Source organism: Macrotis lagotis, chromosome 1 (assembly GCF_037893015.1).
Source record: "Macrotis lagotis isolate mMagLag1 chromosome 1, bilby.v1.9.chrom.fasta, whole genome shotgun sequence".
Lineage (NCBI taxonomy): Eukaryota > Metazoa > Chordata > Mammalia > Peramelemorphia > Peramelidae > Macrotis > Macrotis lagotis.
In genome coordinates, this window is record NC_133658.1 from 277,598,302 (window position 1) to 277,615,005 (window position 16,704).

The 16,704-nt window shown below is 39.8% G+C and overlaps 1 protein-coding gene and 1 long non-coding RNA gene across 8 annotated transcripts in view; one reads left to right on the forward strand and one right to left on the reverse strand.

The window, feature by feature from the left end:
• The window catches only part of LOC141505090 (uncharacterized), a 54,485-nt gene extending 40,887 nt beyond the window's left edge, over nucleotides 1-13,598 (forward strand). Inside the window, exon 3 of the long non-coding RNA XR_012473542.1 lies at nucleotides 13,319-13,598. This is a non-coding gene — a long non-coding RNA (uncharacterized LOC141505090). The remainder of the gene's footprint in view (nucleotides 1-13,318) is intronic.
• The window catches only part of EXD3 (exonuclease 3'-5' domain containing 3), a 441,427-nt gene that overhangs the window by 108,798 nt on the left and 315,925 nt on the right, over nucleotides 1-16,704 (reverse strand). The window lies entirely within an intron of this gene.

Here is a 16,704-nt window from a genome sequence, read left to right on the forward strand (position 1 = left end):
GACCCCAGGGTACCAATGTTTACTCATGGCCTTCCTCCCCAGGAGCTTGAGCAGTTCTCTAGCCAGACACATACAATTTCTCCTGGAAACTCCTTGCACCTGCAGAGCAGAGGAAAGGGTTTGTACAGGGACTCCACTATTACCATTCTCCCTCTTTGCTGGGAAGACTGAAGCATGGGTCAAGTTGGGAGAATAGCCCCTGAATAGGAAACATTTCCCTTCAGAAAAGGCCTTCGCTAAACTGAAGGTTAGTCTAGAGGAAAACAGACATCCTCCAGCACCCTCTGGGCTCATTGAGATTGAGAGCCAGAAAAGGAGAAAGATGTAACAGCCATACTATATTTCAGTACTAAATACATGCTGTGGCTGGAGGGCTCTGATAGTGCTGCCACTGAGAAGGGGAGAAATTCCTTCTTCCCTAGACAAAACCTCAGAAACATAGAGGGTTGGACCTAGACTATTAAACCGCCACCTCTTGTATTACTAATGTCAGTCATAAATGCTGCTATACATTTATGTCTCAGATTTTTTTAAGTGCTCTCACATTAGTTCTTGGAGTCTCATAACAAGATGTGGTCACTGTAAGGTGAGCATGCTGGATCTGAAGCTAGAGGACCTGGGTTCCAATCCTGGTTCCATCATTCCCTACCTGCATGACCACAAGCAAGTCATTTAACCACCCTAAGCCTCAGTTTTCCTCATCTGTAAAATGAGAGGGGTGTACCTCCTAAAAACAAATGAGATAATATTTATAAAAGGGATTTGACAGAGTGCCTGGCACATAGAAGGTACTATATAAATGATCTTCCCTCCTTCTGAGTTCCCTTTTAGCTATAAACCCAACAACTAGGAACTTTGGGATGAATATTTTTCCCATTTAGTATATGAGGAAACTAAAGCTGACTCAGATACTGGCAAAACAAGAACTAGAACTCAGGTGTCCCAACTCACAGTCCAAGCTTAGAGACTGGATAAAATCTGGTTGTCTTCCTCAACCCCTTTCCCTGTAGGGGGAGGGCACTGAAACCTAGGGCGTTTAAAACCATGACCTGAGGTCTTGCAGGTAGGAAGGACCATTCCAGAGTCAGCATTCTTTCTACTCTGCCATTCTCCCTCAAGGGATGACCACAAAGATCCATAATTCTCCACTGTCCATTTCCCAAATTTCTTAGAGACAAAGTGGTTCTAATAAGACCTTTTGTAGTCTCTTCTGATTTAGAAGAACTTTGGTTCTACTTATCTTGTGAGGCCATGTCTTCACTGCTAAAGACTCTTTTGGAAATGATACACTGGCTATTACTCTCTAGGTTTTCCTTCTCCAAAGAGTTTTCATGCTTTAAAAAGTGCTCATCTTCCAATGTCACTGAGTTAATTTCAGTAGCCAGCTCATATGCTCTTTTCCTTTATTTCCTTATACAATAAGGAGCCATTGCTGGGAGGATATTTGTAGAACATAGATAAAAGATGTGGGATTTGTACTTCTCTGAAACCATCTGGCATTATAAAATGCCTTGATCCCTTCCTAGATAAGGTCTAGCAGTATTAATGATAGTATTTCTAGGGTATAATGACCTAGATGGAAGGTCCTAAGTTTCTTGCTCTACCCTTGATTCTCCTACTAAGTTACTCATACCTCATACATTTCCCTTGCCCTCTTGTCTTTTTTATTATCAATGCAATGAATTCATAGGTCTCTTTTCATTGAGATTACACTTCCATCTCAAAACTACATATAGGGGCTGCTAGGTGGTGAAGTGGATAGAGCACTGGCCCTGTTAGGAGTACCTGAGTTCAAATCTGGCCTCAGACACTTAAATAATTACCTAGCTGTGTGGTCTTGGGCAAGCCACTTAGCTCCATTTGCCTTGCAAAAAAACCAAACAAACAACTACATATACTGGACAAAGAAGAGTATTTTTGACCTTCCTCAGCTGGACTGTCGTGCTTTGACCTGTCTCCCTATGTTGCATAGGGTATTCAATTCCAAACAGTAGGAGTTTTTCCACATGGCTCATGTGGTTATGCCCAGAGTCAAATTTTCTTCCATCAGCAGGACTGGTGTGGGAAAGGTTTCAGATAGAGACAACTGGGCTGGAGTAGATCCAGGTCCTCTATCCTCCTTCCTCTTCTTTATCCTAGCCCATGGGGGAAGACCAACAAGAACATAGCTCAAAATGGAGAGAGCCTGTAGTAGGTAATCTCTCACTAGATGAAGTTCTCACAGCTGTGGAGGGATGCTGGTCACCAGGATGTTGTAATCTATCTATTGTTGACTTGGCAGTGGAGTGATAAGGCTCAATGAGCCAACTTTACAGAGTTAACACATGATTGTGGACCACTCATTGTTAGATGTCTCTGCCCAAGGCTGCAGGAAGTGGACAACTAAATGAGGGAAGTGAAAAGGACCATGCATGTCCAAGTGTCAGAGAAAGTCTGAGCTGAGTTGTAGGAACTAGATATTTCCCTATCCATGCCTCTTAGGGGCTTTGTGGGACAGGTGGGACAGGCAACTCTGGGCTGGGGTCCTCCACCTAACTAGTGCCTTCTGCAGATTAAGCACTTTATAACAATTGTACTAAATCAAAGCCTTCCTGACAGAAGAAAAAAAAAGAGGCTGAGAGGATGTGAACTGAGAAAAGTGAAGTGTGGCTAGGGAACAACTATTCTCTTTGCCCTCCTTTACCCTTCATTCCAGGAAGAATAGGGGTCACTAGGGAATGCTTCCAGGGTCCACAGAGCCCACGGCTTCTCCAAGAGCAGAGGAGGCTCCCACAGAGCTGAGCTAAGAGGCTAGCAAACACAAACATGTATTTTTAGAAGCATCACATTGTGCCACTTAGAGAAGGAATATTTCCATGCAGTGTTTTTTTCCTTCTTTCCTTATCTCAAAGGAGGTATTAATAGCGTGAGAACTCTACCTCACAAAACGACTCATTCATGGGATGCCTCATGGGTTCTAGAACCCAGTTTGAGACAAGGCCCATTCCTAATAATGTCATGAGGAAGGAGGCATTCTGCTGGTCAGACCCTGGGCACAGTGCCATGTGGAATCAGAAAGTATCAGGCTTCATATCTCCCAACAGAAAGGAAGCGTCTGTCAGGACAACAGGTTACTACTTTTTTGCCTAGGACACTGAAAATCTATATATAAATCATTTATTTGAGAGGCAGACTCCAAAAAATTAGACAGTCAACACTCACAACACAACTCACCTAAGAGATGAGTGCTAACCTATTTTACATATGAGAAAACTTACCAAGGGTCTTATGAGTAATAAGGATCCAAGACCAGCTTTGAACTTGGACCTTCCTGATTCTAGGAAGTTCTGTTCTGACCCAGCTCCAGGTCACCAAGCTACCTATGAATGATTATGTGCTAGGCAATGAGGATAAAAGGACAAAAGTGAAACGCTTCCAATTCTTAGGGAGTTTATCTTCTAAAAGGGGAGAATGTGCATCAGTTTTGAGATCCTAATTGAATGAGATCACCAAGAAAGAACATATAGAGGAGAGATGAGAGCCTAGGCAGAGACTCAGGATAAACTCTTAATTGGGGGGCAGAATGATGAGTGAATCTTTCTGCTCCCCCCCCCCCAAAAAAAAAAGACTGAGGAGAACAAAGAGGGCAGTGTTTCAAAAACCAAGAGGGGAATGAGTAGGAAAAGGTGGTCAATGATGTCAAATACTTCAGAAAACTCAAGAAGAATGACAACTGAAAGAAGGCCATCAAATATGGTAAGTAAGAGATAGATCACTGATAACTTTGGAAAGCGCAGCTTTAGTTAAAAGGTCATATGGATTAGGTGGTGCAGTGGATAAAGCACCGGCCCTGGAGTCAGGAGAACCTGAGTTCAAATCCAGCCTCAGACACTTAATAATTACCTAGCTGTATGACCTTGGGCAAGTCACTTAACCCCAGTGCCTTGCAAAAAAAAAAGAAAAAAGGTCATATGGAAAGGGGGTTGAGAAATGGGAGAAAAGTAAATAGAGCAAATGAGTATAGATAATTTTTTTCTAGAATATGACTGTGAAAGAGATGAAAAAATATAGGATTATAACTTAAGGGATGGTGGGGACCAGTATGAGTTTTTGAAAGATGAGAAAGATCTGGTTATGTTTGTAGAAGGCAGGAAGGAGATGATGGAAAAGGAATAAAGATTGAGAGGATGATTGTGGGAGCAGCTGTTGAAGATATGAGGGTTTGAGAGTAGGACAAAAAGAGAAGGGATGTCCCTGAGGGTAGGGGTAAGAGGCCCCTTTTCATCAGGAGCAGCAGTAAGAAAGGAGTGCATAGGTTGTGGGTTTGTATCTGATGCAATGGACTCAGAGTTCAACTACTCAAATAAACCATTTAAAAAATAATTTATATCCAACAATCTTTAGGAGAAAGCAATTCCTGAGATGCTTAAAAAGAGGTTCATGGAGGTAAAAATATGTACAAGTTACCAGCAAGGAATCATTGGCAGGAAAATTCCCTGACAAAATTCTAAAATAGTTTTTCTATCTTCCTTCCCAAAAGGGTTCATAGAGGGTCCCAGATCAATCCATCTGGGACCAAGGTTAATTCAATCTGCCCCAAGTCTGTTCCACAAAATCTTGACACATAAAAATTCTAATTGGTACTATGAGAATGTGGAAGTTAATTCAGGACTTCCCAATTCCACTCATGTTCTAGCCTAAAATGAGGAGAGAATGGTGGGTGATGTTAATGAGTTTGGAAATAGAGTAGAGAAGGGGGTGAAAGCTCATTGTAAATGACCTTTATTCCCTCAGTAAAGCAAATGGTGAGGTCTTTTGCTGACGGGGATTATTATTAGTCTGTGGGCCTAAGGTATAGTTAGTGTACATAGTAGATCATGAATTGGCCTTAGAATCAGGAAGATCCTAAGTCTGGCATCTAACACATCCTGTCTATGTGACCTGGACCTTTCACTTAACCTCTTGGTGCCTCAGGCAACTCTCTAAGACTATAAACTGTAGAACAAGTGCTCATCTACATTGCTAGAGTTTTCTTAGAGAAGTTTCTTATACCAATGGAATCAAGGATCCAAGCCTTCCCTCCTCAATAAAAGGAATGCAGAATAAAGTAAGGATGATTTATGAAAACATAAACACTATATTCCAAAATCTAATAAAAATGTGGTTTTCTTTATTTTCAATGTCAATGTTTCTTTTCATGAGAGGGCCATTTAATGGAACTATACATTTGCTTTAGTGAGAGAATAATCCGAGGGTCTGGTTTAAAGGATGATGAAATTCTCAGCAAAAGATGGAAATAGCTAATGTTGGAGAGGCTATGGGAAGATACACACAGGAAGAGACTATAGGTAAGCTATGAATTAATATTACCATTCAAAAAAACAATTTAGACTTATGTTAAAAAAGTGACTAAATGTCCAGATCCTTTAACATGGAGATTCTACTGCTAAGTATATGCTCCAAGATGATCTAAGAAAGAAAGGGTTCATACATCAAAAATATTTATAGAAACAAGAACTGAAAATAAATGCCTACCTAGTAGAATATGGTTATATAAATTGTGGTACATGAACATAATGGGATATTATTGTACCATAAGAAACAAATGAATATAAATAATTAAGACAAGTACAGCACGAATTATATGCTCTGATATTAAGCTGGGAAGACAATATGCAATGTGACCAGAAACCAGGGAAAAAAAACTAAACTTAAAAGCTCTGTAATATATAATGATCTGAGAAGATTTGAGAAAATGCACCTTCCTTCCCTTTTTTTTTTTTTTTTTGCAGAGGTAGAAGATGAATGAGTATGGAATACTGCACATATTGATAGATTTGATTGAACTATTGGTTTGTTTTGCTGAAGTGTTTTATTTTAATTTTGCTATAAGGGAACAATCACTAAGGAAAAAAGATCTATTCAGAAATGAAGGAAATATAAAAACAAAAGCTATCAATAAAATAGCATTAAAAAACACAGGGGTACTACAAATTTATTGCAGAGTATATTTCTCTTACAAGGACCTAGGGACCAAGAGCTCATTATTATTAATAATAATATTCCCCAGTAGTAGATAGCATTCTACATATTTTACCGGAAATATTTAAGCACAGCCTGGGAAGTGACTTGATTAAAATGTCTAGCAAGGTTAGAATGAATTAGGAATGTATGTCTGACACCCTAGATGGCAGAAATGAAGTCAATCACAAACTTATTGAACACCATTAGGAAAAATGAACCACATACAAGTTACTTTTTGTTAAAGACCTTAATGAAATGATCCAATCCTCCTCAAGATAACACTAAACTTCAAAATGTTCCTTTTTTGCTTTCTACTTCTATAATCCTAACGTAAGATACTTTATATTCATATATTGATAGTAGCATGTTCATTCACTGAATTTCAGTTTGCATAATTTTCTGACATTAGGACTGACATCAGGGATGATGGTGTTCAATGAAATGGTAATGGTTGGTACTACAAAATTTCAGAAATTACAGAAAATTTCAGAAATTACAGAAAATTTCTTCCTCCACTTTAATGCTATCTTTTTTTTTTAAGGTTTTTGCAAGGCAAATGGGGTTAAGTGGCTTGCCCAAGGCCACATAGCTAGGTAATTATTGTCTGAGACCAGATTTGAACCCAGATACTCCTGACTCCAAGGCCAGTGCTTTATCCACTGCCACCTAGCTGCCCCAACTTTTTTTTTTTTTGCAAGGCAAATGGGGTTAAGTGGCTTGCCCAAGGCCACATAGCTAGGTAATTATTAAGTATTTGAGACCGGATTTGAACCCAGGTACTCCTGACTCCAGGGCTGGTGCTTTATCCACTGCTCCACCTAGCTGCCCTTGACTTTAATGCTATCTTGATAGAGTTTAACCAAGAAAAGTCATAATGAAAATGTAAGTCAAGAGATTTACTGGAATTTTCTGGAATAGAATGCTTGCTTTGTCAGAGAGAAATTACCTATCAATAGTAGTTCAATGTGGATTTTGGCTATGACACTAACTCAACCACTAGATCCAATTGGGAGAGTGGAAAAAAAAAGAAAAGGGTGGAAGAGAACAGAATATGCTGGTTCTCATGTAAATCATCAGGGAGGTATGAAACCATAGGCAGCAGGAAGGCCAAGAAGATAACTAGACACAGACATTCTGTCTGTCTAAGTAAGCTCATGGGATACTTTCCTTTGCCCTCTAGCTGATTCCACAAGTGTCAGCAAGGGCCCCAGCATCTATTATTGGTAATGGGCTAACATTCTTCACACCCATTCTATCCATGGTGCTCAGTTTACAGCCACCAAAGCAATGTCCAGTCCTCAGAACAAAAGCTGCTATCTTTTGATTTTATCTTTCACCAGAAGTTCCTCAACATTGATTGCAGACACAGCTTGAGTCCTGTCACTAAGGCTGGAGTCCAGTGGCACAGTCTCTCTACCACCATGCTCTGGATACCTGCAAGTATAGCCCAATCCATACTACGTAGAAACATTGCCAGCTCTTTTTTTCTAGTACTTTCCACAGTGAGACTAATTCCATTGTGTCTTTTTGTGTTAATCATACCCTAGCTGTGTTTAGGAATTCAGCCTCAATGCTATTTATGGTTGAATTCTAGGACATAAACAACCCCCCTTTCTCCACAAAAAGGTTGATTTGTCCATGCCTCATTTACATTTAATAAGGCATCCACAATGCATTCATCATTTACTTTATTCCCCTTGCAATGTCTAGCAAGCAATTACAGAACATACTTACTGCCCACAAAGAGCAGAGAGTCAATGAAACAAGTAGAATACCTTGATATAACAAAGCACTTAATGGAATATAAAACATTTAGAGAACAAGTCAGCAAATACTAAATACTAGTAATGTGATGTAGGCTGTAAATACAGGTCAAGTTAGGGAAGAGAAGGATCAAACTTTCATCGGGAAAGATTTCATAGAGGACACCAAAACTCAGCTCAAATGACAGTCTTTCCTGATTCCCTTCCACTCACATTTCCTTGCATTTTTTTTATTTATATATACATATGTATGTGTTGTCTCCCCACCCTTTCCAGATGTACTCTCAGCTGAGAAACCTGCTTCATAATTGACCAAAAAATTTGAGGCCACCTATTGTTTTCCCTTCTCATCTCACATCACTCAGATATATTCCTCTATTAGCTCCTCCACTCTAGTCTTTAATGGAAAATGGTCTTTGACAAGATCAAGCCCTCTATATGCACTACTGATCTCATCCATTTCTGTCTTTTCCAGAAGATTGTCTTTACTTTCATCTATTACATTCTCTCCCTTATCTTCAATCTCCACCTATCAAGGTCCATCCCTGATGCCTACAAAAATGCCCATGTCTCTCCTATCCTTAATATCCCTACCCAATTTGATCCTACCATCCCCATGAACTATCATCCTAAATCTCTTTATTCTCTAAGGCTAAATTACTTGAAAAAGCAATCTATAATTTATGTCTCCACTTCCTTTCCTCTCATTCTTTTAAATTTTTTTTATACAAGGCAATGGGGTTAAGTGGCTTGCCCAAGGCCACACAGCTAGGTAATTATTAAGTATCTGAGGCCGGACTTGAACTCAGGTACTCCTGACTCCAGGGCCGGTGCTCTATCCACTGCACCACCCAGCTGCCCCCTTTTAAAATTTTTTGCAATCTGACTTTCAACTTCATCCTTCACCTAAAATCACCCCCTCCAATGTTATGCATAACTTCTTAATAGTCAAAATCTGATGGTGTTTTCTCAGTTTCAATCCTTCTTGACCTCTGTAGCATTTGATGCTGTTGATCATCTTCTACTTCTGGATACTCTCCCCACTCTGAGTCTTTGTTAACATTGCTTTCTTCTGATTCTCCTCTTAGTTGTCTGACCAATCTTCCTCAGTCTCTTTAGTTGATTCATCCTATGATCTTACCAACTCTGTGTATTTCTGAAAGCTATGTTCTGGGCCATGTTCTTTCCCATGCTCTCTCTTGGTGATCTCATTAGTTCCCATAGCTTCAACTCTTGTCAATGCAGATGCTTCCCAGATCCATTGATTATCCAGCCTTTGTCTCTCTCCTGGCCTCCAGAATTGTATACCAACTGCCTTTTAGACATCTTAAACTGGATGTTCTATGGGAATCTTAAATTCAGTACTCTGAAAAAACAGATTTTGTTGTCTTTTTCCAAAATCCTTCTCCCTTTCAAACTTCCTTACAATTGTCAAGGGCACCACCATATTTTTTGTCACCCAGACTCCTAACTTCGGTGTCACCCCTGAGTCCTCATTTAAACTCATCTCTCTCCCCTATATCCAATATGTTGCCAAATGTTTTTGTGTCTCCTTTCACAACATATCCTATTCAGCCACCACCCTAGGGCAGGTCCCATAAACTTTTGCCTGGACTATTGCAAAACCCTTCTTATTAGTCTCCCTGATTCAAATCTTTCCTCACTCCAATCCATCAACCTTTCAACTGTCAAAGTGATTTTTCAAAAGAAGTATAGATCTGACCATTCCAGTTTCCTTTTCAATAGACTCTAGTGGTTCCTGGCTAATTCCTCCAGATCAAATATATAGTATTTTGTTTGGCATTTAAAATTCTTTATAGGGACAAGTGGAGATGGAGCCAAGATGGCAGAATTAAGGTGGGAGACTCAACTGAGTCTCCCTAATTGTCTCCAAATAACTTTACAATAATACCTCACAATGAATTCTGTAGAGAAAGAATCAACAAAAGGATGGAATAAAACAATTTTTCCAGACCAAGACAGCTTAAAAGGTTGGTTAAAAAAAGGTCAGTTTACATTGGGGAGAGTGGCGTATGGTCTGGTACAGACTGTGCCCCAATAAGACAGCAACAGGTCTTGGGGCAGTAGTGTCTTCTGGAGCTCTCAGTTCACAGAGCTAAGGAGGTTGGGAAATTAGTAAGAAGGAAAACCCTTTGCTGGCATTTGGTGCAGGACTTTGCTGCCTTGCCCATATGAAGTTCTGGGTCACAGTCCCAGGGTGAAAAGGAGCAGTAACAGGAATGATAAATCTAGTCACGATGCCAGACTGGAAAACAGGGCTTGTAGATGCTCACAGACCAGAGCATAGGCCAGGAAAGCAATGACACATCTCTCCTTAGATCACACTACATTGGAAGAAGTGAAAACTTACAGACCCCTAAAATAAGGTTTGAAAACAGATGCAAAAAAACCCCTTGACACTTGGGACAGTGCCCCCTCCACAACCACAAGTAGAGTTCAACTTAAAAAAATTAAAAGTCAAGAAATAGGTTGGAAAAATGAACAAAACCTAAAAAAGAAGGTAACACACAAAGCTATTTTGGTGATAAGGAAGAATAGACCACAAATTCATAAGACAACAATGTCAAAGCAAATACATGCAAGACCTCAAAGAAAAAATGCCATTTTTTGGTCCCCAAAAGAATTCCTAGAAGAATTCAAAAAGGATTTCAAAAATAAAATAAGTGAGGTAGAGGAAAAATTAGGAAAATAATTGAAAGTGATGCAAGAAGATGCATGAAAAAAGAGAGTCAATAGTTGGTTTAAAAGAAAAGGCAAAATAAAAAAACTGAAAAGAAACATCTTAAAAAACAGAATAGGTCAAATGGTTAAAAAAAGGCACAAAAATCGATTGAAGAGAACCCCTTTAAAAGCAGTATTGGTCAAATGGAAGATGATGTACAAAAATTCATTGAAGAAAAGAACTCCTTAAAAAGTAGAATTACTCTGAGGTACCACCTCACACTTCTAAGACTAGCCAATATGACCAGAAAGGATAATGATAATTGTTGGAAGGGTTGTGGGAAATCCAGGACACTATTACACTGTTGGTGGAACTGTGAACTCATCCAACCTTTCTGGAGAGCAATTTGGAACTACGCCCAGAGGGCAACAAAAATGTGCATACCCTTTGATCCAGCAATACCACACTCCTGGTCCCTGAAGAGATGATGAAAAAGGGCAAAAATATCACTTGTACAAAAATTGCATGAACTGATGCTGAGTGAGATGAGCAGAACCAGAAAAACATTGTACACCCTAACAGCAACATGAGGGAAATGATCAACCTTGATGGACTTGCTCATTCCATCAGTGCAACAATTAGGGACAATTTGGGGCTGTCTGTAATGGGGAATACCATCTGTATCCAGAGAAAGAATTGTAGAGTTTGAACAAAGACCAAGGACTATTATCTTTAATTTAGGGAAAAAAAACTGATTATTGTCTGATCTTTCTATCTCTTATACTTTATGTTTCTTCCTTAAGGATATGATTTCTCTCTCATCACATTCAACTTAGATCAATGTATACCATAGAAACAATGTAAAGACTAACAGACTGCCTTCTGTGGGGGCTAGGGGAGGGAAGTGAGATTAGGGGAAAAATTGTAAAATTCAAAATATATAAATTAAATTAAAAAAATCTGACCTTATACACTTATGAATTGTGTGGCTCTAGGAAAGTCACTTAATCTTTGCCTCAGTTTCCTCCTCTCTAAAATGAGGATAATAATAGCACTTACCTCCCTAGGTAATTATGAATTTATTTTTTTAAGGTTTTTTTGCAAGGCAAATGGGGTCAAGTGGCTTGCCTAAGGCCACACAGCTAGGTAATTATTAAGTGTCTGAGACCGGATTTGAACCCAGGTACTCCTGACTCCAAGGCCGGTGCTTTATCTACTGTGCCACCTAGCCACCCCTAATTATGAGTTTAAACCCCAAGAGGTGATGAGACAATAATTGTAAAAAGACTAACTAGCACAGTGCCTAGCATGGACTAAGAGCTATATAAATGTTAGTGCATATTATTTTCTATTCCATTTTCCACCTCCTGCCTCTGATGCCTGCAATGCTTTCCTATCTCACCTCCACCTTCTTTCAAGCCTCAGCTTGAGGAGACCTTTCTAGTCCTCTGTCCTTGACCTCGAGGTTACCTTTGGTATCTGTCTTGTTATTCTCACATCTGTCTCTCTCTGATCATGGAAGGCAAGGGCTGTTTTTATCTTCCTTTGTATCCCCAGTGCCGTGAATCAGGATTCAATACAGGCTTGCTGATTGACATATATGTTGGTCTGAATTAGATTGTGGAGCAGAGGGAGGGAATCCTGGGTACAGGGGTCATCAGGAATAAGGGAGCAAGGCTGACAGTGTGCCAAGAATTGGGGATGATAAAGATAAGTAGAGAGGGGCCCCTTTGGGAATAGATGAGAGAAAGGTGGGTTTGGGAGGACATGCCAAAGGAGGGAAGATCCTGAATGTCAGGCTAAGGCACATGATCAGTTTGGAAGTCAATATGAAACCCCTGGGGATTTCAGAACGAGGGTGAAAAGAGTTGTTTGAGGAAGACTGGTGGTATGGGCAGGTGACTTAGAAGGGGAGAGATGATTGGTAAAAAGACTAGCTAGGAAGTTAGGCAAGAAGAGATTTGAGTCTAGACTAGGCTAGATGTCACAAGAAGGGAAAGCAGTCTGAGGGATACCAGATAGGAGAAATGACTAGATTTGGAGGGTAAGTAGAAGAAGAAGAAGCCAAAGATAACTGAGGCTTTATCCCATGACAGCACTAATGGTGGCCAGAAAGGGAGCTTTGCCCACTGTGACACAAAACACCACCACCACCAACGACAATAGGTAACATTTCTATAATGTTTATGATGTTTCAGACACCAAGCTAAGCACTTTATAAATATTATTTCATTTGATGCTCACAGCAACCTTGCAAGGGGGAGCTTTTATTATCTGCATTTTACAAATGAGGGAGAACTGAGACAGGCTGATCAAGTGATGAGCCCAGAGTTACACAACTCATAAGTGATTGAGCCTGGGTTTGGGACTTAGGTTCTTCTGACTCCCAAACGATGGCACTCTCAAACTGAGTCTTTTTTCTAATCCTTGACAGCGTTCTCAATTGGGGGGGTGGGGAATGGGAGAGGGGAGAATTTTAGATTATGTTTTTGACAGCCTCATATAAACATTTTTGATGATTTTAGAAAGACACTTTACTTCTTTGGGACATAGTTTCATTAATTGTAAAATGAAGGCATTCATGTTTGTTTTTTGGGAGGGGGCATTCAAGTTTTAACCATGAGTATATTTTTATTATTATCACTGTTAATAAGAATAAGAATAATTGCCATTATTATTTACAAGATCTGGTAAACTCTACCTTACATAGCTTACAGAATTCCTTTCTTTGTATCCTAAAAATCTATGGATTTATGGCTTTCCAAAATTCTATTTCTTCCCTGGAGCAGATAAGCTCATCTTTACTGAGAAACCCTTCTCCTAGGGACCTTAGAAATAAACACATTCCTACTCATTTGTTTTCTTCTAGGTCCCTGACTTCATCCCAGACTAAAGAAGGAGAATGTAACAAATGAAGGCATTCCTACTGTAGAAACAACAAGACTATATTTTCCAGGAAGTGTTTCAAATGTTGGGTAGCAGGCTTTATAAGAAGACATAAGCGGTGAGCTGGGGTTGGCTAGATCACTCATCTAAAGCAAACATTTCTGTGAGGCACTGCCAGGAGAACCAGGCCCCCTTCCCTCCCTGCTCTCTCCACAACTGGAAGCAACAAACAACCACAATAAAAAGGGGATCTTTGTGCCAGACTTTTTCCTCCCATGTCTGTGGCCAAGTTGGCTGCAATGCTACTCGACTTAGGCGCATTATGAATGGGCTGTCCTTCCAGATGCAAGGATACTGGCACCAGGCTGCAAGCGTACTGCACGAATCCAAGAGAAGAAACCAAACTGGAATTTGTGAGCCAGGAAAAGCAGAACTGTAATCCTGTTGAAACTAGGAGTGGTTTTTACATGTTATTGAACTACACAGAACTTTAGGAGGTAGACAAGTTCCAAACTGGTAGTCATTGTGAGGATCTGCATATATGCATTATTCTAATGATGCAGGACAGCAGAGTGGCTTGAACATTTGAGGATTTTGTAATTAGAAGACCTAGTTTCAGTTCTCATTCCAGTACTTGTTAAGTGTGTGATCACTATATATCTCTAAACTTCAGTGAACAATGTAGTTTGCATTATAAAAAATGAAACTATTATTATTAGAGACTGTGAGCAGATTTCTGCCCTTGGCTTATGGTGGTGGTGGGAGGAATGAAGCATAACCATATCCTTCTACCTATTCTGTGGTACATTGGGACATGTTTCAAAATATAAGCAAAGCATAAATTGAATGTAAATAGCAGATTACTGAGGGTTTTACTTATCCTATATTATATCAAGTCCAATATGTAATATATGCTGCATATTATAAGCTGGGAATAAATATTTTCCTCATAAAAGACCAACAAGATCTTTTTCATGGGTAGGTATGTTAGTTTCCTTCACCATCTGTGTGGTAACCTTTATTCATTCATGGACACATTTCAACTCTTACTGGTCAAATGAAACACTGGTTATTCCCCAGTCTCAACACTTGACTATAGTGGGATACCTGTTCTACCAAGATTCATTCCACATCTTCTTTTTCTGAGAGCTTCAGGTACAGTTTGTTATTAGGACCCCATGGATATGATTAAATACTTTCAGAAAACAGGATATATCACCCATAGCCTCTTGAGCTGTAGATTCTTTGTCATCAGTCCTGAGTTCATAGGTCACGTGGGCTTTTCACCTAGCCCCACTCAACTTCCCTGGAAATCCATAGTGGGTCAGATAAAGTTCTGCCCACTTTGTTGGAAAAAGCCATACTGCTGAGAAGGAACCTCAGGATATGATGTGGCAAAAGCCAATGCTGCTAATGGTGCCAAAGTCTTCACATAGTTTGTACACACAGTTTAAAGATCTTATATACTGTTACATAGTCATGAGAAAGAGGATGCCAAGTTTCGTATGAAGCTTCAGAGCTTCCCACATCTTCAGCATGCCTCCACTTAAAAGTCAAAATAATTCAAAAACCTGCAAACAGGTAAGCCAGTGACAGATGACCTATGGATACCTAGATGATTTATGTAAACATAGCCTATGGACATATAACTGCTTACAGAGATGTAATCAATCAATCTATCAATCTATCTATCTATCTATCTATCTATCTATCTATCTATCTATCTATCTATCTATCTATCTGATGCAGAACAAGGGCCAAATGAGTCTGTCTTTCAACACCAATGGAGTCTTTAGTATTTTACAAGTATAAGAAGAATCTATGAAAACTACTTTGAAAATGTATGTATAATAAATGAAAGGGATACTATAAAGGGAGATAAATGGGATACCTGACCCATGGAGATAGAGTCTACAGAGACATAATTCATAGAAATGTAACTTGTGAAATTGAGCTTGCTAGAGATGCTCAGCTGTTCCCAGGAATGAGTTTATGAACCTCCATTGGCAAAGCCTGACACAAGTCATGCTGCCTGGCTGCTGGCTTAGTTCAGATAGGACTGAGAAGAGGGAAAAAAACAAGACAGAAGAGAAAATATTGCTTAATCCATGGCTTCACTCTTGGCTTATTTCATGCAGTACTTTTTCTCACAAAGCCTACTAGATCTAAAGTTATGAGGTTCATTCTGTTTATTTAAGGGAACTGACCTAATATCCAGGAAATTTGAGCAAAGATTGATGGATGATCCTCTTGCTAGGTAAGGACTTGAGAAGTCACAAGTCATTCATGTACCTCCACCAGATAGGGTGGACACATTGGACATTCAATGACCTACCATTTTCTCCTCCTTCCTTTCTCTCTCTCTCTCTCTCTCTCTCTCTCTCTCTCTCTCTCTCTCTCTTTCTGTGAGGCAATTTGGGTTGTGACTTACCCAGGCTCATGAAACTAGTAAGTGTCAAGTGTCTGAAGCCATATTTGAACTCAGGTCCTCCTGACTCCAGGGCTGGTACTTTGTCCACTATGATATCCAGCTACTCCTCCTTATTTCTTTTTTGAAGCAAAAAGAAAATCTCTAGACTCTGAAGTTTCATACCTTTTTGCTTTTCCTCTGATTTTTAGGGTAATTTATGGATCTGAAATTAATTCTGTCCCTTTGCTCTTACATTGTATTACAAGGTGAGGCTTCTGAAGTTCCCAAAACTCTGGGGAGAAAGGGAAACCTTCCCCAGGTAGCTGGTTCTGGTGACCAAAGGTAGTCTTACCTTTAAAGACAGAGAGAGATGAAGTCTAAGCACTAGGGGAGCTGTCTGTTCAGAGCAAGGGAAGACAGAGAATGACCTGTGTGTCTGGAAATAGCTCCAAGTTCACTTTGGAACACCCTAATTAGATGAGAGGCTTCTCCTCCAAAGCCCAAGTTGATAGTGCCTGGATTCTGGCAAGCAGGCAAGGCAGGCAGTCCTAGGCAGAGCTGCTGGAAATCAAACCAAAGATCTCTTGAGAAATGAATACAGTTCTCTCAAATTCTAGGTTCTTTAGGAGAACCAGGCAAGGAACCATTGTGATGAAGAAGTCTGCCTTACATGCAAGCCCCATGATGCAGGAGTTCTATGTTTCTTCCAATAGCAGATAAGAGAACTTAGTTTCATGGCCAGTTCAGACCCTATTGGATATGCTGAGATATATATCAAAGGGATAAGAGCTCAAGCTATGAAGGGAACAGAAAAGAAGTGAGTATTCACATTTCCACTGAGAGCATTAATTTTGATTCCAACAGTGGGTTTCTGGAAGACTGTTCAGCTGAAGGAACAAGGAGAAGGTTCCCAGTTGTCATTTCCAGGAAACTGTTAGAGTGAATCTGGGACTTGGGAG